This window comes from Nipponia nippon, unplaced genomic scaffold, assembly GCF_047370975.1.
Source record: "Nipponia nippon isolate SJK-2023a ecotype South Korea unplaced genomic scaffold, ASM4737097v1 scaffold_10, whole genome shotgun sequence".
Classification (NCBI taxonomy): domain Eukaryota; kingdom Metazoa; phylum Chordata; class Aves; order Pelecaniformes; family Threskiornithidae; genus Nipponia; species Nipponia nippon.
The window spans coordinates 4,944,948-4,969,124 of record NW_028262291.1 but is presented as its reverse complement, the minus strand read 5'-3'; positions in this window follow the sequence as shown (position 1 = coordinate 4,969,124).

The following is a 24,177-nucleotide window of genomic DNA, read 5'->3' as shown; positions in this document are numbered from 1 at the left end:
AAGTACAGGGATAATACACAAAAAGCAAGGAAAAGGAAACAAAGGCGACAAAGCTGATAATCAGCAACAGGTCTCTAATTCTATGCAATAGAATATGAAATTGTCAACATGTAAAGTTTATTTTAAATCCAGTTCTTAATTTAAATTGCTGAAATAAGTAAGAAATAATTATAATCAGCAACAAAATAATAATAATAATAATAATAATAATAATAATAATAATAATAATAATAATAATAATAATAAAAACACCATGTGGACGATCAGGTCCATGTGAGCTGTGAAATTCAAATGAAGGTCACAAAATATGAGTGCGCCAATAATATATGTAAAGGTAAGCAATTCACCTGGTGTTTTAGCTGCAGAAATTGTAAATGCCCTTAAAAATAATAAACGAATATCTTTCTGTAATAATACATACAGAAAAACATGGTGTAGGATACGTTCAGTCCTTGCTACAAAAAGAAAGAAATACAGGGGAAGTTTCTAAATAAAATAGGAAACAAAGAGTGACCTTCCTAATTAAAAGAAATCTCTAAACATAGTTATGTCTTTAGTGTTCTATTACATGAGAATATAGATCAGGCAGAATTCACCCAACATAAATATTTGGATTAAAAAAGCTTCTGCTTTGAACATGGGAAGTGGAACAGACGTTTACGCTGGTACAGAGCAACTTGCCAGTGCTATGATTCCCCACTGATCAGAATATGCCAAAGATTCAACTGATACAACCTCCTAATGGATGAATAAGTTTTCCCAGAAAATTTCCATTTTTCACTCTAAGATGTAAAATCCAGGCGCTTTTCTTGATGGATACATCTTTTTATTTGGTTGTGTTTTGCTGGCAGTGTCTCTTCACACGCATGCCGACTTAGAATAAGATCGTCTTGCTTAAGTCTCTTTACGTGTCAGCTTGTACAGCAAGCACGTAGTACTTACTAACCGTAACTCACAACAGAATTACGAGCCAATTACTTAAAAAAAAAATACTTTTATATCCTTGTAGTCCTGTCACACTGTCATCTAACATAATGTAATTGCATATTTTTATGTACTTTACTACATTACAATGACTTTTGAGCAGTATCTTGCATACTTCCATAGATGTTACAGGAGAGCTGAGAAAGATTAATAAAAATCTTAATTATTGGGACACTGCATTGTTTAGGGAGACATAAGGTGGGGTTTTTTTAACCTATGTCTTATCAATTCAAGTTATCCTGTTTTAGAAGTGACTGAACAAACCTTTTGTTACCTCCTGTTCCTGCCTTTGTGAAGAGTAGTATCTCCGCCTAGTTTCATGTCATCTAGTTTCTACACATAGAATGGGGTGAACCCCTACCTTGCTGCTTTCACTGGAGTGGGGAGGAGGAGCAGGGGAAAGGTGGTGGGTCATCCTCCATTCACACCACACAGTGCCTGGAGCTGTCACGTGCCAACACGTTTCATTCTCAAAGGCCACAAACACAACTTTCCCAACCACCGAGTGTACCTCATACTCATATCAAACCTGGCTGGTAACAAAGTGTCATGGCTTTACAGCAAACGTTTGCAAAGCACTTCTAGAAACGTTCCCACATCCTGATCTTAGACATCTTCTTTTGCATCCAGTAAGTCCAATAAGAAGCAATTCTAAGCAAACGTACAAGACAAGGGTAAATCTGGTTTTATTAGCCTAAATGGAAATAGCAATCATTTAAGTCTAAAGAGGTAGTATTAAATCCTTCCTGTAGTATCTGCACACTTTGAAGCACAAGATGGAAACAGCTAGTGGAGGTATGTACAATCATCTGCAACAGTTTACTCTTCCTACTGTGCCTAATAGTATTTTCGTGACATTATTATTAGTAAAGCACAAGAGTAGCTGTCTGGGCAGTTTATGTTTTCCATTAGCATTTTTGCAGTATGCTGAAAGATTATGGAAAGCGAAGAAACAGCACATGAATCAAGGCTTGGCTGTCAGACTAGAGGAATGAATATGGGAGTCTGATTCAATTTCATTTTCATGGAGAGTAAAACTGCTATGTAATTTGGTAGCTCAAGTCTTCCCTTAGGAGACATCTGTTAGGTCCTGCAATGCTTTCACTTATGTCAACTTTACGCTTTTGTCACTGCTGACTTGAGTGAAGTTACTCCTGATGCACGCTAGCATAGCTGCATAGACAGCCAATTCCATTTGTTCCAGCGCTCCATGGGAAGAAATATGTGGCTATCTACCAGCAAACAGAGTAGCGGTCTCCGTCTCATACTTATTGGGCCTATGTTGTCGCCTCAGAAAAGCCAGATGCCGTTTCTTCCTCTCTTACTCAGAGGAGTCCATCCTTTTGATCAACAGCTAAAAGAATTTCACAGTTCAACCTCGAACTTATTAACTAAACAAAATTTCTGCTAGGAACACCCAACATTCTCACATGTTTGCTGTTCACCCTGTTAAATTTGTGGGATAGCGCAAGCGAGGACACTTGTGCAGCGATTACAGCATCAGCTGGAACTTGAAAACATAACCATTGCCTCTACAGACTCCCCAACCTAAACCTGTCTGTGTCATTTTAACTGATGTTTCTCATAGCTGAAAGATATATCAAACATGAAATGTGTAGAACAAGCCAGTAAGGAAAAGTGTAACACATTCTAAAAAGGATTTCTTGAGGTCTTAATTCGGCTTGGCCATCCTTTGACACAAAAAAGTCTGGTGGCTTGGGAAAGCAACTTTGTATTATCACATCCCCACAGGCAAACAAGGCTCCGTAGGCTCTACCATGGCTTCCACATTCTCTGTATAAATAGACAGGAAAGCTCTCCAAGCCTGGCTCAGTTTACTCAACATGTCAACCAGCCAGGACATACATTTCGTTAAGTACAAATGCAATGTAATGCGCTCCCTTCACAGAGCCAGAGGGAATTGCAATGGCAACTGTGATAGAATCATCATCACCTCTGTGTCAGAGATCAGCAAAGAAGAAAATGTGTAACTTTGGTTACAAGAAGTCAGAAATTTTCTAAAGTCACTCAGAAACATCCTGTTGCTTATTCTGGGTTCAGGTCATGGCCACATCTGTCTGGTGCATGAAATCAACATTTTAAAGTAAAGGATGTTATATCCATCCTAACCCACCTGCCTGTTTGTTCGGATTGTACTTGCAAACAGTCCAGGTAATGTACTGGAAAAAACTGTAACCTAGAAATATTTGGAGTTACATCTCTGTCTAATACGAACCAACACAGCACTATATTCATTCAAAAATGGCTGAAGGTCTAGCCCTGCAAATATTTATGTGCCTTCCAAATACCCAAAGCTTTAAACATTGCATTGAATTTACATTTGATTCCATTAATACCCTGAAATCTAATAAACTGCCACTCAGATGCAAATGGGCAAACAGTTAAAACAGAAGAAACCTATATGAGTTCTAGTTTGTTATAAACATGTAACTAATAAACAACCCAAAACATACAATACAAATTTCTCCACAAGAAAATCTTGCTGTGGAACAAAGGACACTGTAGCACTCCGTAATTTGGCTGGCTTTTCACGCTTTCCCTATTCTTCTAGTGAAAACTTAAGCCATGAAATTTCTTTTTTGTTAACGCAAAGACATGGTAATGTCAAGCATTCATGACCATAAGCATGGAAAATTGATGAAATTACAGTGTGTTCAGGAAAATAATACGGTGATGAGAGAAAGAATCTCTGCTTGTATCTGCGTCCTGGTGGCAGCTTTTTGAACAGGTGAACATTTTTTCCTCCCTCTGTGCAAAACATCTCTTTGCATGAATACATCAAATAGATGCCCAGGGAGAAAGGTCAAAGGGAAATAGTCACGCAAATAATTAAGATATGAAGAGACCATGTGTTAAGTCCATTAATGCTTTCCACTGTCTTGTTTGTTGAGGTGCACCTTTCAATTTGACACAAGATAGCGTATGCAAAACTCTCTGAAAATGGAAGATGACTGAGCTGGGCTTCTTATTGCCAAAAAAGAGGAAAAGCAGAGTATGGATAACAGGGCAACCCTCTTCCAGAGCTCCCCGCGACTTGGCGTCAGCCATCTGGAAGCCTCCCAACCCATGTTCCTCATCTCCTGGGCGCCTCTGACGTGTCCCAGATTTGGTCCTGCAGCTACAGTGGGGTCTTCAAACACATTGCTCCCACCTAGTGGCCGGGTGAATAAATTAATAAATGCACAAAGCCCACAGGTCATATGTAAAATCACCTTAGGCAATTCTTAAAAGAATCAAAAATTGCTTGAAAAATGCAGTTACCATTTTCCTCGGTCGAGGAAATTATCTTAAATATTTCATCGGTATAATGGAAAGCTGAAATTAAAACTGGAAAACTAAGCAAAAAACAAGGTTAAATGAAACAAGAAAGCAAACTGGAGAGAATGAATACAGGTGAACACCCTGATATAAAAGCCTATCAGCATCATCTCAGATCAGGGAGAGCACTTGGTTAAGCCCCCAAACCCAGCTCTCCTATTGACAGGAGCTCTTCCCCGCATGAATGAAGGAGTGTAGACTTCATTTGTGTGCAAGTGCACGTGTTAGCTCCCAACCTTTCAGCATTCTCTCCCTCGGAGCAGGTATTTCTCCGAGAAAGAGCAAAACCCACGGCTCTGTCACCTTCTGGCATGCACCTAGCTTTCAGCATAGCCCAGCAATCTAGAGCACTCAGTCATAAATAGAAATACTGCCCCTTCAAGGATGGGATCGCTTTGCTGGAAAGATAGCTATCACACTAACTTCTGACACTTACATAGACAGGATCTCCTCCTCCAAGGGTACCCCGGGAAAATCTGTTCTCTCCTGTTTTCTTAAATTATTCTTTCCATTAAGGGCACACCCTGTTTTTAAAGGAACAGCTACAAAGAATCACAACGACCATGCTGGAAACGTAAAAGCAGTCAGATATTAATACAACTTCCGAACTATCTTCTAAGTCCAATTTCTCAGGGCAGGGAACGCTTCCAACTGTTTCTTTGAAATCCTGGTAATAATTTGTAGTTGCTTATATATAATTTTTCAATCTCACATGAATTTCAAGCTTTCAGATCTTCTACAAAGGTCTCCCTTTCCCAGGCAGACAGAATACGCTCTTATCTTTTGTGTGTCCTCTCCATGCAGTAGGTATACAAGTATTTAGGAAGGAGCAGTGCAGTAACAGACCTCTCTCCCAGACCCTAGAAAGCTCAGCTGCAGCTAACGAAAACACAATCAAAGGCAAACCTCCCACCTTTGGCTTGTCTTTGGGATTTGAAAGCAAGACTTTCTGTCACTGGAGCTCCAGACTACATTCATTCATATGAAAGTAAAGGCGTGACTCTGAATTCCCCTATGGGTTTCGCTGCTGCAGGCTTACACAAACCTAAGATTCAGGTTTTGTTTTGTTTTAAGGCTGCACCTAGTTTGCCACAAGTGTGTTTCTCGTTCTGTCTGTGGGCATGGGCCCTGCAGCAAAAGCTGCTCTTTCCTGGCCCGGCTTTCACCTGCTCTCCACAATCAGCCACCCAAATCTGACAGATCCCGAGGTTTGCTCCCTGGGAATATTTTCCTGAATTTCCTAGCCAAGCAAACATAGGGTTCATTTTCTGGCAGCTGCCATCATACTACCACCCTTTTTCAAATCATAAAACCTTTTTGTTTTCTTCTAAGTTAAAAGTCACCTCTTAATGGTTTTCTCCGCAGGTGTGAGGACAAGGGCTGTTTTCTTAAAAGCTGAGATTCGTATATATTCAGGTGGCCCCAGCAGCAGATGTACCTCACGTCTCAAGGTCTGCCATAAACATGGGAGAAGCAGCAACACCACTCCAGATCCCAAAGTCTTACGCAATCTTTGCACTTGGAAAAAGTAGGAGTGAAACTTTGCTGTGTACCACAGTCGTGCGTTACCTCCTCCAGGCATTAGGTAGCTCCACGAAGTGCAAGCCAAATGCCGAATAGGGAGAAGTCCTGTCCTAACCTCCCCGCACCAAGGCGATCTGCACAAATGCGGCCGGAGCCGCAAGTTGTTTTACATCACCGATTTCTTCCTTAACATCACCTCTTTGTTGTGCTCATGCTCATGTTGCCCTCTCGTGGCTGCTTTGATGAAAAAGCAGGACCTACCTCAACCAGCTCCGGACTGATCTGTGATTAAAAATGTATTTTTGGAAGTTTAAGATCAGCGTTTTATCCCTAAGAGTGATCCATTACAGCAAGAGTTTTTATTCTGTTAATTCTACCAACATCGTTACATATTTAACTTTAAAGTCCTAATCACCATGAAGTCCAATGACGGAGAAGGAGGCAGTGACAAGCAAGCTCCCTGCCTCAAACAGCCACGTCCAGCTCACAGCCTGCAGGCTCTGTGTGACATTTGAACCTTGCTCTGCTGCCTGCTTCTCTTTTCTGATGGGGGGAGGAGGAGCAGGAGGGGAAACTGGAGGCCAGATTAATTGTTCAGGCCACCACAGTCCTCACCAGACGCCATCTCCTCAGACCAAGCACCACCATAGCACGACTTGCCTGCTCTGCTGGCAGCAAGGGAGGGTTTCCCTCCCTGCACTGTATGGTTTCTGAGCATCTCTCCCTATCCCAGCCCTCGTCTGCTTCCACACATGCACATACGCAGCACTGACATTCTACCGTTACATAGCTCATTAAACGCATTTGTATGGATTTTGCCGTTTTGCTCCACTGCTATATCTCAGCGGGCAAATTCAAAGGCTTTTCTTACTGACGCCAGTGAGTTTCCTTAGATCAAGTCCAAGCATGGGAAGACCCAAAAATTCTCAACTAAAGTTCCTTTTCACTGTACAAGTGTGAAGTCATTGAAAATGCAGTCAGGTTGGAGACCCTGCCGAAGTCAGAACAACTCCTGATCTGTAAGGGCACAACCAGTAAACGATGACTGCCTGTAGCAGCCAGGGGCCCCAGGACAGAGGCAGTGACTGCCACTCTCCCTTGTCCCAAGCCATTCAAGTCCAAGCCCTCAAAGCCATACAGCTTTCTCTAATGCCCACTGATTTCACCCGCAATTAGCTGGCTTACTGAATACTCTAGAGATGAGCCTTAATCTCCTGGTGATTCAGTGATTAGGCTAGAAAGTGTGGATAAGCTCTTATAATCAGAAGGTGTTGTAAGGAAGAACACTTTATATACATGAGGCATAGATACTGTATTCAAGAATAAAATAAACTTAGTTTCAGCAACAAAAAGAGCATCAGGATGTAGTGCTCAGAAAAAAAAATAAAAAGATGCAGGTTCATTTGTGAGGGTTTTTAGTTCTTATTAAAAGCTATTTAAGTTAATTCAGGAAGACTGATAATTGGTATAAACTGAGAGGGTGCCAGAAAAAGGAGGAGCCACAAACCATAACATTGTCAGAACTAGACAAAAAACACTCTCCATCTGCCTTGCGACCTGAGAATATATTGAAACTATTTTCCCCCAACTGTTTCTAGAGCAGATGCTGTTGCATTTCTCTCTGTACACACAAAGAAAGAAAATAAGCAAACACTGTTCACTGTTCACTGTTCCTGTGCTATGTGACATTTGCCAAGAAAAAAACGCACATAGAAAACAGGTATGAAAGCACATTAGTTTATATCCCCAGGCAAAACTAATGTGTAACAAAGAAAACCTTCATACAGTCGCTAAAGCAATATTACAGCTTCTGCTTCTTAAGCCACTAGGTAGACATCATTTACGTTTTGATTCCACCATTACTTAAAACTTGAAAGACACAGAAGATTAACTGGAAGAGTTTCCACTTCAACATTTCTCCCTGTAACGTTTGTCATTTCTTAGAGCTCTCACTTCTGCAAACGCGTGAGAAAACACACAACAGGTGCCTATGGACAGTAAACTGGATGAAGTCTCCCTGATCTAGAAGGATGGAAGAGGAATTAGAAAGTGTCTCAATTCTTCCGAGTTTGTTTCAAAAGCAGTTGACCAATTTTTGTGTGGGAAGTTAAATTTGTTAATTGGCAGGCTGTTACATATTCAAGTGTTCAAGATTACAAGAGTCCATGGCTTTATCCAAACTCACGGGGACATGAAAGCGAACTTGTAACAACTGCTCCCTAGAAAACAAGCTTTCCTTTTTGATACCATGCTGTTATTCTGTGAACCGATGGATGTTTCTCCTCATGGATTACTAGTTGAAAACTGAATTAAGTCTACCAAGAGTGACAAGGTAATTCAGTTGGAGGAGGACCACATCGCAGAACCAAGGGTCACCAGGAGCAAGAAAGCAACCATAAACATGGAGTGTCTTGGCAAGTTCTTGTAGGTTCAAGATGATAACCCTACCGCAATAAATCATTCAAAGTAGAGGTATGGTCTTTCCACTACTCTTAAGTGTGAGAAGAAAATTAGTGAGTTGAGAGTGAGCATGTGGATATCTTTAATATCACATAGCATCATCATCATCATGGTAGAGTTATTTTCTCCACCCCTGCCAAAACATATGAAATTTGATCTCATAATCTAAGCAATCACTGGTGGAGAAGCACTGGAGCGTTCATAAAATATATAGGCCAGTTCCCAAACAATGCATTTTGTTGATAGGCACTGGAAGTGGGATTTTGTTTCAGGAGCCAAATCCTCCCCACAAGAGGAAACATTCCTTTCTTACATGTTCTGGCAAAAATTACTGTGCATAACACCGCTGAGAAACTGGGCAGATTTTGTAGGTTCATGAGGACCGAGAACCTCCTTGAACTTTTTTGTCCCTCTAGCAGTAGTTCTCTCTACGTAAAGTCATCTGTGGTTGACAGTGCTTGGTAACACTCACTTTGATTTTGATTTAAAGCTGTCCTCAAAAAACAATTTAAAATCCATTATGAACAACCCCTGGAATACAGTAGTCACTCCCAGTAACTTTGCAGCACTTCAGCTGAACTATAGGAAAAACAATTTGTCACAGCAACAGCTGAAACAAGATGTGTCAGCAAGATGAATGTCTTGTTCATCCACACTGCAATGCTGATCGGGACTGGCGGAAAAAAAAAAAAAAAAATCAGTCCGTTTCCAGCATGTGTTAGGCAAGAAGTAATACTAGTAATTTAACTTCAGTGAAGATGGATAAATGTCTATATCTCATCAGGTTTCTTAGAATAATCCCTGGCTAAGCAGAGCGTAAAACTCCTGACCCAAGTCAAGTCTATTCATTCATATTCTCAAGACCATTAAATAATATTTAGGCAGGCACTATCCAAACATCCAAAAATCTCCGTTGCAGTGGCTCTCTCTTTCTAACATAAACGATCAGAGGAACTGGACTCTCCAAAGGGCTCACACTCTGAGTGTATTTTTGGATTCCATATTTATTTTCTTGCAGTTATTTAGCATCTATTTTAATTGCTAAGTACTAGCCCTACATAGTTTTACAAACTGATCTTGGGCCTCAATAGCCAAATCAGATTTTTCTCATCCTGTGTAGCAGGCTTTTAAGTTAAAATTTCACCCATCATGCTAAAGTAACTATGGTTCTGTAAAAGCAGAGGACAGGGCATGTCTTTTACTTTATGGAAGTTAATGTATACCTTTATTTGCCTCCAGGCATTAGATAAGACCAGAAGCAGCTCAGTTTCCACAACTTTTGGCTCTGTTCACTCAAAACGCACTCACTGAATTCCAGAAAAAAACATTTTTGAACCTGTACCAAACATCTTGTGGCCAAATGTGAGGAAAAACAAGTTTTGCTTGGTTTTAAGTTTTGTTTTGAAACATTTGGTCTGGTTCTGCAATCCTTACATTTCCTGTTTTCTCTCCCCAACAACTACCCTTTGCTAGCAGTATTCTGGTAAATTTACTATTTATGTATATTCAGCTTCATTATCTTACTGCTTTCCACAGTCCATCTGTGTTCCTGTCCAGCACAAACCTAAGACTGGTCCAGGGTGCTACTTTCAACTGAGTTTCAAATCATATGAAATTTGGACTTGACTGATATGGAAGAGGATGAGGCATGCTTCTAGTTCGAAGAGATAACCGACAAAACAGAGATGTCCCCCATGACCTTTGCCATGACTAAAAGGAAAAACCATTGCCACTTCTTGCCCTTGGCTCTCGATTTCATAAGAAATTTGTGGCTTGCCTTGGACAAGCAAAGGAATAGAGAGAGACATCTTCTGTTCCAACTAGATTTGTTATTACAGCTAGATTAATTAATTCATCCTTTCATCCTCCTTCTTCATGTTCCTTCTGCCTTTTTCTCCTTTCCTTTGCTATACAGTTTTTCCCTTACAACTCTCAAATACCCAAAACAGAAAAAAGTAAATTAATATTGTCTTGGACAAGTCACTCAAGTTTCTACGCTAATTCTTAAACCTAATCTATCCATGCATCCCATATGAATGTCTGTACAAAGTCATGTATTATGAAGCTTTAATTCCACTCTTCTTTCAGCACCACTAGCGTACAAAATTAACATCAAATGCCTTTCTGTTAGCTTCACCAAATCACAGGTATCACAACTCTCAAGATTTTTTTTTTTCCCTAGCATCTTAATCCTCCATCCTGTATGACAGATTCAGGAGACTAGATAACGAGGGTGGCTGCCTTTAAGCTTCACGTGCTTCTGTATCGTACGACCTGCAATACTGTACGAAGAGTGCAAACATAAATGCAGGTTTGCTCATGTTTTGCTTTTTAAAAGTTAAGGAGGAAGTTTTGCAAGCTTTATGCAGTAGACAAATATCACACTTCTAGTCCAATCTTTTTGCGTTACAACTGCTTTCCTAATAAGCTTTGCCAGTTGCCTACCTGCAGTACGGATCCTGTAGCTGATTTCCTAGCACTCGCTGCTCCCAGTCCCCAAAGTTGGAGAGGACAGGATGGCAGCATTCCACCTCAGACTGTCTCACTGTTACAGATTTGGGGGAAGTATGTTGGGATCAAAAGGCACTTGCTTAAATAAGCATTATTATTGTTGTAGAAGTCCAAGAAATCTTCAAACGCAAGGAAATTTTCCTTGAAATTTTGAGCTTTAGGAGTATTCAGGCCCTACAAATTTCCAAAATCCTCCTCATAATTGGTTTCATTGTATATATGACATTAAAAATCATCCCCAGTGTATTTGTCTGAAATAAAAAAAAAGAAAAATCCAACTTCTTGCCCTTTCTGACAGAAATCATTCCATTTTGACCACCTGATGGGCCCTGGGGGTTAATTAGAAAATCCCCATCAAGAGCTCAGAGGCCAATATCAGCTGTCAAAATCCCACATTCCCCTCTTTCACCTCTTTCAAGTGCAAAACAACCTGTGTCTGAAGATGTGCCAGAGAATAAAAGGGCACACCACAACCACTGTGGGCTCTGACTTAGACCTATTCATGGCCTCACTACTATGAATACAGCAAAATCTCAAATGAAAGTTTTAATCTCCCCACTGCATTCAATCCAAAGAGAAAAGGGCTTCCCTTTTAACAATTTCCCCCCTTAAATCTTTTGTGTTGCTCTGGTCCTGAAAAAAGCTGAGATTTTGCTCAGCCCCAGCGAGGGCTTTTTGCCATAGAAAGCACTGCACCTAACCCCTTTGTGCTGACATAAGAGTAAAGGTCTGCTTGGACCAAAAGTAACTAATGCAAAAGGCCTTCAGAAGGTCTAAATACAAACTGAACAAGATCAGAGTTAAAAGTGCAGGCATCTGATCTCGCCCAACTTGCCTTGCTTGCTCTCTTCTCTTGTTCCCAAAGGTGCACGTTAAATACAAAGACAAGTGGGGCAAAGCAAACATTTAAAAAAAAAAGAGAGAGCAGATGTAATAACACTGGAAGATGAAGACGGAAAAGCCCTGTTACACCACGTCCTCTGCATCTCCACCTCCCTCCAGCTCAGACGAGACCTCAGTTATACGTACAGGTGCATATACATGTACACAAGTGCTATTAGAAAGCATAGAAGTGTTGTTATTACAGTGATCGCTAGCTGTTTTCCTCTCCACGTAAGCAGAACTCGCTTACAGAAAAGTCACTAACAATTGAATTTTGTATTCAATTTTATGAATGAAGGAAAATGGCAAAGGCTATGATTTCATTAACTAGCTGGTAGGCCACGTGCAGAGACATTAACGGTGTGGGTAGGTGCAGAAAGCCAAAAGAAACTGATTACGAAAATGTGCCCAGGAGAGTATGCATCTTCAGAGGTGCTTCTCCATCTTTTTGGGTTTGGGAGTTTTTTTGCTGTTTCACTGCAAAACACACTTTTTATCCCCTTTTAGTCAGAACAGAATGTTTCTTTCCAAGTGCCCCCAGCCTCCAAAAGCACCACCCTGCCTCACCCTTTGTGCCCAGTCCCTCTTACCGAAATGAAGGCACCACGATTTAATATCCTTAGGAGAGAAAGCGCTTCTCCCCCTGCCCAGGACAACCTTCTCTCCCCTTCAAGTGATTATTGGTTTGTTTTTTTCTCCTCATGAGCAGTAACACCTACATTGTATGGGGAGAGACAGCGAGCATTCATAGCCCTCAGAAAGCCATTCACTTCAAGGCAGCTGGAGAGGCTCAGTGTTCGGCTTGCCCTCTTCACTCTTGGATGAGTTTTGTGCAAAGCTTGGGCTTGGAGTCCTTTCCCTCACAGATCCAAGCAATTAATGAAAGATGGAAAAAGGAAAGAAAATGTCTCAGGGTTTTGTCTCTCTTTACAGTTTGTTCTTTGTTTGTTTGTTTGTTTGTAGCTAAATTATACTAGCTCATTGCCCTGGAAGGATAGAAAAGCACCCATCTTCCCTGGGGAGGAAAAAGAAAATTATGCTTAATTAATTAATAAGTCCTTGGGCTTTTTCTTTTAAGTGAGAGGGCAACTAAGGTTTTGGCACCTCCTATTCACGCAGCAGCAACTGGAGCCACCGCTAGCGGAGAGATCACAAGCCAAGCAAGACTTTATGAGTGTTTTAATTTAGTATTGCCCTACTTCGGACAGTGGCTCACCTCTTTTCAGAAAATGTTTTTGCAGAGCAGACAGAGTTCAAAAGGTCCTAACAGGCTGTTACCGACCTTTTTGCCCTGAGATTTGTGCCGTACTGACCAGGATCAAATTCCAAAGCGGCAGTATCGCCCTTTATGCATTAAAGTCTATGAAAAAAAGGGGGAAAAAAATAAATAAACAAATAAAAATATTAACTAAACCCCCTCATGGCTTCACCCATCTTCCCGTCTCCTTTCCATTTTGCTTGCTGTTAATGCAAAGCCATTAGATTTTCAATTGCATTTTGTCATCACACTTTATTTATAATAGCTGTGCACCAAATACCCCCCACCCCCCAATATTACATGGGTTGCCTTTCACTAGAAAGTTTTAATTGTAATGTTTGCTTTAGTGAACAGGTTCATATAATAATGGGATAAACAGTGTGGTTTGTTTCTGGCAAGTGAAGTGCTAAGATCAATGAATTGGTTTTATTGCATTTTGAATAATAATGTATCATTTGTTTTTAGGAAAACACAAAAGCATTGTAAAGATTGCCATCACCAGTGTAAAATAAAAATAAACACCGTGGACAACTTTCATGTTTTGATTTAACTTGAGAGATGCCTATTGTGTTAGGACACTGAAATACACAGCTATAATCGTACTATAATTAATCCAATAAGATAGGATCGTTTAATGCAAGTATCTATCACGTTGGAGTAATTTCCTGCTGGAGGGCAAGGCAATGTGCTTTATACTAGGTACAATCACTGTCAAATAATTTTACTAGAAAATTGGTCAACAGCAAATTCTATTATGTTCTCTATGATAGTAAACTCTTTCTTCTTTCCTTTGCCTTTAATAATACTAAAATAATAACTAAAATATGATGAAATAATAACAAAAATATCCTTTTTAATAACATGAAAATTAATTACTACAGATAAACATTTTGTCATGTTATTTTGCAGAGTAACAAAATATTTTACTATTTAATCCTAAAAATAAGGATAACCAAAGGCACCTGCTTCTAGCCGATTTAGAAAGCTACACAGCCTTGGTGAGCACTGGATGGGAATCAGAAATATCACTGCCAGTCAAGAGTAACTGTCAAACATGCAGTAAACACCAGACCACAGAAATCAAAGGAGTTAAAAAACTCCTTTCACTCCCATTACACAGACAAATGGGGGGGGGGGGGGGGGGAAGGAAGGAAAGAAGAGTCTGGAGGCCTCAATCAGATAATGGTTCACTGTGTCAGGTGCTGTATAAATATATAGCAAATGGGAGGCAGGGGAGTTTTTAAACGATGAGTTAATTGCACATGGGAGCCTGGTCTCCCCACAGATGCTAAAGGAATAGCCACGGAGCCACAGGAACTGAAAATCAATTAACTTGTGCTTGACAATGAACTATACTAGACAGGCAAATCAGAAGGATTTTAAGCCAGGGAGGTAAGTGTCTTCGGGCAAATGGTACGGTTTTCAGCATATAATGAAAGAGGCTGCTCTCCAGGCTTGTGTTAAAGATGGGTTCCTTCCTCCCACAATTATTCCTATTGACTCAGAGCCACCCTTGCCTTTGCCTGAGCCACAGTTGCTGGTTTAATACCCTGCAACCACACCAAAACAATTCTGGTTTGAAATTTATCCTGTGAATGGCAGCTCTAGTGAGTGGGACTTGATGTGCTATAAGTCAGCACAGGAACTGGCCTCATACATTTTAGTCCCACGAATAGTCCTTGCTCTTGCAAGTTAAAACAATTTATTTCAGTGCAATACCCTTCAAGAATGCATTTAATGACGTTTTTGTTCACTGGAGGAACTGGTGTGCAGGATAAGTTCAAATTGTTTTACGCATACTGCTGAATGGGGACCCTCGTTCATTTTTGTTTGATCATTTACACTTGGTCAAGATTGTTCTCTCACCTACCCTCCTACAGCATGTTGTCTTACAATGTCCTCGTCAATCATGGCCAAGTGTGCTCCTATTGAAACTGAAGTATTTTAACAGCATCTAAAACCCACAGTTGAGTGCCACACAGCCTACAGCATGGCCTCTGACATGCTCTTCACATAGCAAAGGAGACTGCAATATTAAGACATGAGTGTTGAGGATGCCGAACAGGCATATGCACCGTGTTTGCCTTGATGGTCAAGACCGGTGGCTAACTGAGGAGGTGAAGAGAATATCCCCAGTATGGTGGTACGCCTTGAGCCTGTGTATGTCAAAGAGAGACACAGAGGGAGAAAGCCTCTTTTGCTTCTCTTTCTTCATATCTTGTATGACTTTGTAAGAACCAATCACAAAGTTTCTCTATTCAGTTTGGAGATACAACTTCAGCTTATCTTTCCATCCTCTCTCTTTTCTAGATCCTGAATTTATCAGACACCATTAAGAATCAGCAATTATTTTTAATAGCAGATATAAGTAGTCGCAGGCTACTAAGTTGTGTATTGCGATCCTGTTTGTTTCCATTTGCTGTCCTATATCAGCAAGTTTCTAATTGTGTAACATAGATTCATTAACCTGAATATAAAAAAAAATCCTCTGAGGCCTGTGTTTATTCACAAGGGTTTTGCAGGTCTTGGTTTGATAAAAGAAGTTGCTAATTAATGGATTTGGGAGTTTTGATGGAAACACAGGGCCACTGGTCACTACAGCTAAGTCAAAAGCTAGACTTACTACTAGAAAAAACCAAAATGCGTGCTCAATTGCACTGGTGCAAAGCTCTGACGTGTTACAAAGATGCAAACGGAGAGCTGCATCTATAGCATTTTCTTGAAAATAGATTGACAATAATTGCCAAGATATGTTAACTGGGATGATAACACAGAATGTGTTAGCAACACAAGTATGCTACTTGTCAGAAGGTATAGCATGGAAGACACCTAGATGGTAATGAGCAAGGAGGATCTTCTTTTTGCCAGCAAGAAGAAAAACAACTAAAATGGGGTACTGTCCACTGAAGAGAAAGGTTTGCACACTGTTTCCTGAACTACTGCACAATCTTCTCTCAGAAGTGAGTTTGATCAGCTGAGGCTATCTTACTGGAGGCAGGCAGAGAATCAAGAGCACCTTTGAGCTGATCAGAGCTACCTAAGATTCTGAAATGAGTATATGGAATAGCTGTCAACTTGCCATAGAAGGCAACCAGACAAGATGGAAAGTATTAATACTGTGTATTAATACCATATGGTTCAACCGAGAAGCCTATAATCCACCTAGAACTCAAATAATTACCTGTAAACTAAGTAAATAAGCTGTAATCTATGGCTATGGCTATAGAATTCCATTTAGCCACAATTTAAAAATCATTGTCAACATCTCCTCTTTGGATGTGATCAGTACAACCTTTACACTCTTTTCTGGTTTCTACATCCTTAAGTGGTGAATGGCACTTTCCTGTTTTGTGCACACAAAATATTTTAGATAAAATCATGCCACAGGTATGATACAAATTCCACACCCTCCTAAAAAGATCCTCTGTCAAATAAAGACAATTTAGTGAAAACTCTAAAGCTCTCTGTGTCAGCCATGGTGAGGAGCACAGTATAAAAACGATAAAGACAAACTGCACCACGCCTGATCTGACAGGCAAGTACCAGGGTATCTGCCTATTTGCAAAATGCCTCATGTTTCCATGTGAACATTGCTGAGTGAGCTGGTGCCCTTGCTTAGGAATGATTTAATTTATATGCCCTCAGAATGAGGTCATATCAATATCATGCATGATCTCTATCAGCTTTACAGATGCCTTAACCTGAGAACGTTCAAGCTCTTTGAGAGCTATTCATACTTGGCAGATTGATATAGTAACTGACAATTCACCGCCATCCAAGTGTATCTGAGAACACAAAGCTCACATAAATATTGTTGAGCATATCCCATTGTTGGTTATTTACTTCTGCCGTTCAACTTTCTACAGCTCCGAGAGGAAGATCATTTCTCTCCGTGTCATATATCTGACTTACCCATCAGACACGAAAAGCTCCTTGTTTTCTTTTTACCAGTAACGAGCTGTGCTAGAAATGTCAAACACAGGTTTGTTCAACCCCGACCAACAAACAATGTGAAACATAAAAGTATGGGTGGACAGAGACCGGCGAGGAAGCCTGCCTACAAGCTTGGCTTTGTCACTGGCGCTGAAACAGCTTGTAATGGTGTTTCTACATTCAAAAAGCTCCAGAAGGAAGCGTGAAGACCTACCTGATACTTTTCCTTCTGCAGTTTCATAAGCTGACCTGCCTGCTTACCCAACCTAAGCCCTTACTGAAGGCGACTGAGAGCAAACAGCTTGTACGGCGTACAAGCAGGATTTTCACACAGACTGTACTCATGGCTTTCCAGTCCAGAAATGCCCACCTGGCCCTTCGTTCTGGATTTATTGCACTCACCTTAGCCTCACTCTCTCTCCGTCACAGGTCTGGGATAGAAAGACATGAAGAGAAGAATAAAGGATGAGAAAAGCAGAAAAAAGCATGCAAAACTTATCGCTTTCAAACTTACCCTAGACCAAATATTTCTGACGGATAAGTCTGGTTGAAGAAGGTCAGACGCACACCATTCTAACTTTGGAGGGGGATTCTTTCTTTTAATTTCCTGACATGCGTGTCTCTCGCACCATAATTTCAACTGAAAAGAGGAATTAAATTAAAAATATATATGTCCCTAGCTGGACTAATTCCTTTTGTTCAACCATAAACCCCATAAAAAATTGCCTTTTTTTTTTTTTTCTTGATGAACTTCCTGTAGAGTTAGGGAACTAAACTGGCTCACAAAGAGGTCAAATGAGTGCCAGAACTGCCACAAGTGAAACCATAGACTGCTGTGGTCAAAAGAGATAGGGGAGCGACTCCACCTTCCAGCACCCACGAGCTGCTAGACAGAGCTCAGCCTTTGTCTAACAGCACCCTCTGAGCATCACTTTCAATTTCAGTTGTGCAACCTGGACAGATAGGTTTATTGTAAACACATGAAACAACTTCGACAAATCGGCAGAGCCCATCCAACAGCTTTTTTTTTAGCCCTTATTATTGTCACATGCAATATTATTTCACAATTTTGACACAACAGCAGGGAAAGAAAGAAAAAGATGCCTGTTTTTCTTTTCTGCTATTCCCCCTTCATGCAATGTGAGTTACTGGAAGTAAAATCAGTTAATATCTAAACTGCAAAAATTATATAGCAAGCACCAAAGGTACTATGGAGAAACAAGAAACATTCAGAGATAAAACTTTCCTTTAAGCTGTAAGCATAGGTAATTTAATGCCTATTTCTGGTAAAGCATGGAAAAAAGAAGTGGATCAATGTATTAATTAAGCCTCAAAAAAACCTTATTGAACTAAGCACTATGAACATTTATTCCATCCATCAGGTCTGGCGATAGAGAGGCCTAGTGAAGTTAATCAGTTTACATCATTTTACTCTGCAGACAGGACCACGAAAAGAACCCAGGAGCCTTGGTGCCTTGCACTATCTTCAGTGCATTAGGCATCTCTTCCTTCCACTGCATCAAGGTAAACAGAAGTCTTGTATTTGTCTTAAGTACGCGCGGCTAATTCAAATGGGTATGTTATCCAGGTCGGTCAGACAAGCGCAGAGGCTCCATTTCATTTGCCTTCAACTTCCCTCAGATTAAACGATCAGACCTACATCAATCATTGGGTGTAAAAGACGTGGAGTAATTGGACTAGAAGGTTGTCAACAGACTGAGGGCTTCTGTTCAGAAAGCAGATGTCTTGGCTTTTTCTTGGTCTTGTTTATTCTTCATAAATACCAGAGCAAGACAGCAGAGTCACTATTATCTCGTAACAACGTTCTGTTAATCAGGCATGTCATTTGCTTGTATGGCCCAACCTTCTGCAGATCCCAGACATTCCCCTTCCACAAGAATTAACCACAAAAATACTGCAGTGTAGCTGCTTTATGACCATGGCTAGGATCAATTTGTTTTGTGCTTTCAAACGCTGATCTTGCAACAGTGAACATCCAGACGCTATAGCACTTTTTTTACATAAATAAGGGGTTTTGACCACCATCTTTCTTTTCTCAATGACAGTTTGTCAAGATCTTTTGCCTAATTCCCGGCTCAGAAAAAAAGACAGCATTCAACTAAGGAACAGCACATCCTTCCCAAATTGCTCTGAAAAGCAATCAACAGGGTGAAAGCCAGGTCAAAATAATAATTACACTAGAAGCATAGTATTGGTGGGCTAAACTAAAGAAAGGGGAAAAAAACCAAACCAAACCAAAACAAACAAAAAAAAAAAACACAACCCCCAAAAAAAGAAAAAAGGCAAAACAAAGCTCAAAAGTTAGAAGCAGTAACGAAAAAATTGAATAAATAAATACAAAGCTACACATTCCAGCCTGAGATCATGTCATGTCTTGCACACAGCAAAAGTTGGTGAACATGCCACATCCCTGCCGCCGCTGCTGGCCCTGCAGTCCTTCCCTCCCCGCTGCGTGGGCTTTAGCCCTCACATGGCACCCTGCACTCAGCTACAGCTTGCTACACTAGCTGAAAACTACTTATTTTTGTTTCCTCAGGTTGCTTTTCTGCCGGGACACTGAGACAGGTTGTCACAGGACCTGTTAAGCACCAGAGCTGACACAGAGGACCATGGGCTTACACAGCCAGGAACAAGAAGGGGATGAGGCAGGAGGAACCAGACCTTCTCCGTCCAGCGACAGCCAGCTGCCAGACTGGCTGCAGAGCCCTGATAGGAAACATCTCTGTAAGTCAGTACAATACCACTGGCATCAAGGAAGCCTCAGCACAAGATCTGGTCTGAATTGTGCATGCCCAAGACATCCACAAATACTAAAGTTCAGGTGCAGCTGCAACACTCCTACAAAACCGCATTTCCCATATGCGGACATACTTACAGATGACCTACAGATTACAATATTCCTGCCTAAGACACGAACAATTTTTAGAACATCATTTGCTTTGGCCTAACTACAATCTGCAACATCAATTTGATTCTTCCCAGGTACCTGGATTCAAAGGTTTCATTGGGAATAGCCATTGCGAGCTTTCTCAGTCCTTAGCTGAAGAGGGTAGGTGGGACGCCTCCTATTCCCACCGTCCGTGTTTGAAGTCATTAGGTATTAGCAGAAGCAACCGAACTCAGAGTGAAAACTTGTGTAGTCTGCAGTAGGGGCAAGTCCACTACAAAACCCTGACATCTTTAATCTTAGTGGATACTTTAAAGCTCAAGTGAGTCCAAGTAACTGCCCAACTTTTCTGCAAGTACTCTACAGAATATGGATCTGGAGGTTCCCAGTATACATATGCACACTGATCTGCTCTAACTGCATCCTAACATCCTTGCTGGAAGATTTACATTTTGCTTAATTAGACCATCTTTTTTTTCTCATTGGCAAAATAGCTACAGACTTCAATGAGAGCAGGATTTGGATTATTTTTTTTAAACTGCTCGCTGCTGTGTTTTGTGACTTTTACAGAATTCTGTCTGCTCAATGGACCCAAACGTGATTCACAAAACAGCCTCAATATCTGTGTGCCAACATAAAATACTTTGCCAAACAGTCAAACACTACAGTCATATGGATAGCGAGAAAAAAAACCAACCAACCAAAAACCCTTACCTGACATTTTATACAGGCAATAGAGATGTACAGTATTTCACCTGAAAGTTTAGGCAAAAATGGGATGTAATAGAGAATAACATGTTTATGTGACTGTGCCTGCGTGTGGGTGCACACGCCCCATATATTGTCCTCTATAAGGGTGTGCTTCAGGTGTCATCTCCAAAAGTCAAGTGCTGGAGAGACTTATTGACGGGGAGAAAAGGCCCTTTTGCTCTTCGAGCCTCTGCTCCGTGACAGCACTGAGACCCAGTCGTTCTTCCCTGGCCACGCTGTTGAGATGCGTGTGGCCAGCAGAACCATGCTCTTTCATTCCCCTATAGCAAATTATAACCAGGCTTACACACAAATAGCATTTACATTTCAAGTTAATTTGGCTCTCCTAGTTCTTTATCTCCTCACATAGCTTTGCTGCAGTTCAGCATTTACTCCACATACACAGTATCCCTTTTTTATTTGGGCTTCATTTTTATTAAATATCAAAAATGATAAAGGGTGCCATTGTTCTAACTACTGAAAGCAACACTATTTACATCAACTACAAAAATGTAAGTGTAACTAGGCGTCAGGGCACAATTTTCTTTCAGAAGGGTGTCAGACTTCCGTGTGCACAAGTTTAGCCTTCGGTTTTGCACATCAGGGTCGGGGGAAAAAGAAATGGCTTCAGGAGCCCTATAGAGGTGCTTTTGCTTCCCTGACTTCTCACACACTATTCTTTCAAATGAGTTTAAAGCTTTTCTTGTCCAAATCCCCGCAAAAGTAACCACACTGCAGTTTTTCTACTATTATGCAAATAGATTAATCAGCCAACGCTCCAGTGAGAATTAATTTATATTTGAATCAAATGAGGCCTTAGATTCTTTATAACCCAACCCCCGGGCCAAGGCCTGGGCTAGGTAGCAACCTCATATTATTCATTTGACAAAATGTGAACTGACATAAATACCATGGCTAACTTTCAATCCGATTACCCCGTTACCTCACATCAATGCTCTCCCAGCCATCAGACTCCAGCGTCCCTCCTTTCACCAGCACAGCCAACAACTGACAACTCCTCCCTGATAAACAAGCACCCACGCTGCCACCTCGGACCCCCGCTCTTAACCCATCATCCCTGCTCAATGGCCCGTATTCGACAAGGTACTTTATTTTGTTTGTAGGAATCGGGGGACTAAACAGCACAAAAATACTGTTTTGCTGGGGCTGCAATTCAAAGCTGCCCTTTCAGAGCTGCGGAGCACTTGAGGCACTAACAATAAACATCCAAAAATACAGGAGCATCGTGTCCATCCGTACATATATATACACGCACATGCACACGTTTAATTTAATACAGTCACCGACATCTGTTATCTTTCACACTCTCCTTAACCCTTAAAAAAAAAGTAAAACAATGTTTTGGGCTACTATGTCCAAAGGTCAATGTAAAGTGAACCCACATTTTACACAGCACCCTTATACTAAACTCGTGTTGACAACCACTAAATTCTTTCTATTGCCCTGCACAGGAACTTGTTTTTTAAAAAGATTTTTTTTTCCCCTTTAAAACTGTAAGCATTTAAAAAGCTTGGCTAAACAATCCACCAGGTGTGAGAAAAGCCTTTTCTATGCAAGGAGCTCTGTGTCAGGAAACCTACACTTCGTAATTAGATTAGCAAGCAAGGACTGAATAGCTCTGATCCAAACATCTCCCCCCCGCATATTGTTTATAGCACATAACTGATAACTAAGCTTCTCTAGTCATGGTTAAAATCTACTTAAAAATGGGAGTCCTGTGCACTCTGGAATTTAAATGAAGAGGAAAAGAAAACAGTGCACATTCTTAAAAAGCTATAAGTAATTACTTGGCTGTCTTGTTTAAAGAAAGCTTTATTTGAAAATACAAGTCATAAACCAAACCCTATGATTTAACGGCAGCTCTTCAGGAAAGCTCCACTTAAAACACATCTAAGCTAGAGAGCTAAAGATGTCATTTTTGCCCTAAGGACATACCTTGCAGTGAACAGGCTAGGGGAGAAGGAGGAGGAGAGTCCTCTTGGCCACATGGTCCCAGCTCCAGGGGACATACCAGATCCCTGGCATGAGAGCTGAAAAGTCCCCAGCCCAGAAGGATGACTTTAGTTATCTGTCTTTTTGGATTTTTCCATGTTGCCAGGCAGTCTCATTGTGCACTGGAGTCAGTTTCCCAACAGGAGGTGAAAGTTTGAAATCTACTCGTTTCCTGGGAACACTAAAAGCGGGGTGAAAAGGAGCTGCAGCACGTCAGAGCCCATCATCTCTACCTGCTCCTTTAAGGGAAATGCTTATGCTCACATAGATATGGTGGTGAATGGAAAATAAGCCAAGGCAAGGTTCTTCCTAAAGCTTTCATACAAAGCCTAGATATTTTTTTTTTAAATAGTGAGTCGGTTTCACAGTCCTGTTCCATCTGCCCAGAGTGCAAATAGCCCAGTTTTGAATTTGGATCTCAGCCCAGTCCAGACCAGAGTCAGCCCCATTTTGTACTGTGGGGCCTGAAACCAGATGCAAACCCTTGTATGAATCAATTTTTCCAAAGAAAGATATCCAATTACTGTATCCTTCTGCTCAGATCAGTACACCTCATAAATCCCATGGTTATTCCATCCTTCTTGAAACAGTCTTTTAAATATTAGAGCTGGAGCATCAGAACTGAGATCAAAAAACCTTCTCTTTGGCTAAAGGACACCACAGAAATAGCAGAAGATAACAAGAGGATATCCTCCGTTCTTCCTTTCACAAATCAAGAGACACTTGCTGTACACACAGCTGTCACAGACAGCAGCGAATGAAAACTTTTCCATGCTTCAGTAACCGTCCTACCCCCTCCTGCTTCTGCTATAAACTCAGCAGCAGGGAAAAGGCCTAGACACTAACTGCTCCAGTGCAGAAGTCCAACCTCTTTGCTTAAACTGCCACTCGAAAGAGGTCTGACCCAGGGCAGCAATTGAGCCCTGTCTCTATATGTTCCCCTCTGCTGATTTTTTTTTTTTTCTGTAGGAGCAGTAAACTTTCAGCAAAAAGGGAGGATAAACAATTTTTTGGTCGGTACCATTAGGGAAAGCTTGATAAAGGTTGATAGGTGAAAGAATAGACTTCCATTTAAGACCTAAGCCAGATCAATTTAAAAGACTCTAGAGAGCTACCCCATATCCCAGGACATGCACGAATCTGGAGGATGCAAACGTAGCTTAAAGCTACCTCCTCTCTCCTGGCCTTTCTGGGTCTGATGAGTAGCAGCCAGACCATGGCTCCTCAAAAAAAGCACGTTTCATCTCTTGTTCATGGTCAAATTAATGCTAAACTGTTGAGTTTGACTAACCAAGATGCACTACATTTGAGTAACATTACCACTTGAAAAATGAATTAGTAGTCTATTTTCAAAGGCATTTGCAGATGAGTAAACAGGATGGTGCTGGTTCTTCTCCATCTGCACAAGGGGGACAACCCTTCTGCCAGCATCATGACTGTCTGCAGTTCAAGACCTGCACAGTTCATAGCCCTGACCCCCCTTGCACCCTGCCACAAGAGCCATGCTTATCAGTGCCAGGACAACCTGACCTTACCAGATTTCCTCAAGTCAAATTTTAAATCTGCTAAATCCCATCTAGCTCCCCTAAAGACCTTTCTAGAGACACAAGATTTG